Below are 3,687 nucleotides of genomic sequence, written 5' to 3' on the forward strand. Positions count from 1 at the left end.
AATGCCGTTTGCACAAAAAAGGTTATGAAATGCGTTTTATTTAAATCTTTTATAAAATGAGTCATTTATGTATACCATTTTATATGGAATTATTCAATAAATTTCGTTTTACACTATACTTTTTGAAACTTTTTGGAGTTAATTATTTTTTGTTTCTTAAAAGCAACCCTGCGTGCTTGGAAGGCGTGTGTACCAATAATTTCATCCCTAGCATATTCATCCCCGAGGAAGGCAGTCGCCAAATTCACCGAAGGTTGTTTACTGGTTATACTGTCACCCGATTTACACGATTCAAGTACTTAAGTAAAAGTATACATATATTTGTGCAGTTGAAATATTGGTTTAAGCAGGTTGCTCACCAAGCTGTATTACGTTTTAATATCGGGGGGGTTGCGAAAAAATTGCGCTACTAAAATTGAAAAGAAAATGTTATAGTTAAGAGTAATTAAATGAATATCTCCAAAATGGACACGCTTTGCAGTGAAATCGGCATAAGCATTTGTGTGAAACCACTGTATCTGGTCGTTATCAGTTGATTTGTGATAAACAATGGTTGCAGACTTTGGAGCAACGACGCAAAATAGCACCGTTCACTGTTTGGCCCCTGGATCATCCATGGACACGCATATTGCTGCAAACTTGTCCGAAGAAACCAAATTTACAAGTATTTCCACTGCAACGCCATACAGGTGAATGTGGCCTAGACGCAGGCATAGATGCTGGCGGCAACTATCCAATTACCTATTCACAAGCGCGTGGGTATGTGACAAGCACAAATTTTAAAAATCTTTGAGAGGCGGCATACAAACGCTATCCTGGTGCCAGTGTGAAATATGTAAAAACTGCTGGTAAAGCAGTCAGAACGTTAAGTTCGCCTTCCACATGCAGTCTGGTACTTTATGACGTTGTATTGAAGGAGTTGATACAGCGTGTATATAATTGTCCGGTCATACATTGTCAGCTAGACCGTTTACGCGAAGGCTTGGATACTGTGAACGTAGTTGGCGAGGATGTGGCTGGTATGAATCATATATTTGTTTCAATACTTACATTTTCATTTACTTTCTTTTCCACTGGCAGGCCCTGAGTGTCATGCGAATATTATGCCCGCTCTAATTACAATCGAAACTTCGACGCACTTTTGCGTAATCTTTTATCCGCCTGCCATCGTAACAAGTCTCTACGATTGCATTACCTTTTCGCCGACAATATTGGGTAAATCTCACAACAAATCGCTCTTCATCATTTACCAAATCATACAGCTCTCGAAAGCCTTACAAACGTCTGGCCTCTTTTTGGGTGATATACGTCTACATGACATTATGGTGCGTGAAAATCTCTGGATACAAGTGCTTCCACGGCTTGAGTGCTCCATACTGTCACTTAATAATGTTGAAAATGCGGTACCATCACCTACCGAAACGGGACATGCCGCAGAAGGAGACAATTCCGTGGTAATAGAAGAAAACGAAAATGCCAGTTTTGTTTGCGATGTTTATGACGATGACGCTGACGAAGACACAGCGGATTGTTCAAGCAACACCAAATTTGATCTACAGTTCGCGTACGACTTGGAGCAATTTACGTTGCGCGAATACTGTGAGATGTGGTGCAATGGTCAACTTTCCAATTACGATTATCTAACGATATTAAATAATGCCTCTGGTCGTAGTCTCGACAACCCTGCATATCACCACATAATGCCGTGGGCAACGGCCTGAATTGGCGCGACTTGACCAAAAGCAAATATCGTCTCAATAAGGGTGATGTACACTTGGATTTGATGTTTTCGCACGCTACTCATCAGGGCTTAAATACGCTTAGTAATCCAATAGCAGCTATTGCAAGCACTCAGGCACCGCATCATGTGTCTGACTTTCTTTCGGAAATCACTTATTTTGTTTATATGGCGCGTCGCACGCCGCAACACGTCCTCTGCCAACATGTGCGTCCCATTTGGGTGCCTGCAGAATATCCTGCATCTATACAACGCCTGCAACAGTGGACACCAGATGAATGCATACCAGAATTTTACTCGGATCCCATGATTTTTAAGAGCATACATGAAGATTTACCCGATTTAGAGTTGCCGACATGGGCGTCGTGTCCAGAAGATCTCATCGCAAAGCATCGAGAAGCTCTAGACGCGGAATATGTAAGTGAACGGCTCCAGCATTGGATTGATCTCAATTTTGGGTGAGTTGTATCAATCGAAACATGCTACATGCTTGCTGCTGTAAAAGCGAAGAATGTGTGTCTCAGTTTGGTCGATCAGCACAAAGATCTCCGCCAACGTGGCATTGTGCAACTTTTCACCACTCCCCATCCTGCCAAACGTTTCCCATCCCCATGGTTCAATAAAACACCACCACGTCTCAGCCAGTTATACGCACCGCCGCGTTCTCCCCGTTCCGCCAGCTCCACGCTACGTCCACACGAATCTAGACGTCTTGCCAAAAGCACGGAGAATCTCAACGCTCTCGATACAGCCGTTCCAATTGCAACCGATACTTCTGCTATGTCCACTTCTTTACGCCGCACTGCAGGTTCATCCTCTTCGCCGCGTATGTCTTCGCGCGCAAACAACATTTCTAGCGATATGACTTCCAGTTCGAGTTTTTATCCTAGCACTAATTTTATTGACTTGCCAAAAGATTATAATCCTTGTTCGCTACTCCAGTCGCTCGAAACAATGGAGACTTTCTTTGCACGCACATTTCCAAAGCAAAAGCCAGCCACAAATACAGTGGAGAAAATTATAAACAGTGATATGTTGTTTGAGGCTCACTCCTCGGAGAATTCGTTTACAAATCGTCTCTTTCTAGAGGGTGCATCAAATGTTGTGCAGTCATCCGCAACACAAAGCAAACAGCAACTCAAAAGTCTACTTGCGCCAAGTCCAACTACCCTGAAAAAGCGCTCAATTAAACATCTGTTAATGGAGAAATGGGAGCATGAGCTTCATGTGCTGGGTTGCCTCATTGTGGAACTGTTTGCTATGCATCGCCTGCGCGCAATGCTTATGAACGGCGTCAACGCCAGCATCGAGGAACGACTGCAAGCCTGCCATACAGTGGCTAAAATGCATTGCCAAGATATACCAAAGTGTTTGCGTTACGTCGTCGCCCTGCTGTTGCCAATTATGAAATTATACGATGTGGAAAGCTTTGAACGTGGCATGATTTCGGTGCGCACACGTATAGCGGATGCAAATTGCGCAGGTGGTGGACAGGTGCGTTTCTCCATGAGCAGTTCATTCAAGTCGCGAAAGTCCGTTAAGCTCTATCATCACAGTTTTCTTTTACGCTTAATTGTACGCTTCGGATTGAAGTGTTTTCTACACAATTTTATTGCGCCACTTATTGAGGCTGTTGGTGGCTACAAGGAGCCTGAAGATGGCAATGGCTTCCATTATCATAGCTCAACAAATGGCGAGGGTGTTGGTAGTCGGAAAACAAGCCGGAATATAAATTATGCCTCTACAGAAGATGATATCTCTTTGACACTGATGTCGACGGAGGAGGCCGAACAAAGCGTGTGTTATGCTTTTTACCTTGATATTCGAGTGTTAAAGTAAAAGCACGCAAGAGACTTAGGTATTGCTCTTAACACTATTTATTAACGGAGAAAGTAGATAGATATTTACATATGGAAGTTAACTATTAACTATAAAATTTATAAGTATAC

The 3,687-nt window shown here is 42.9% G+C and overlaps 1 pseudogene; it reads left to right on the top strand.

Annotated features, from left to right (window-relative positions):
• Positions 1-290: 290 nt before the first annotated feature.
• Positions 291-3,687, top strand: LOC118756233 (annotated as a pseudogene).

The sequence above is a fragment of the Rhagoletis pomonella genome, unplaced genomic scaffold, assembly GCF_013731165.1.
Source record: "Rhagoletis pomonella isolate Grant_MI unplaced genomic scaffold, Rhpom_1.0 Rhpom_scaffold_09356, whole genome shotgun sequence".
Lineage (NCBI taxonomy): Eukaryota > Metazoa > Arthropoda > Insecta > Diptera > Tephritidae > Rhagoletis > Rhagoletis pomonella.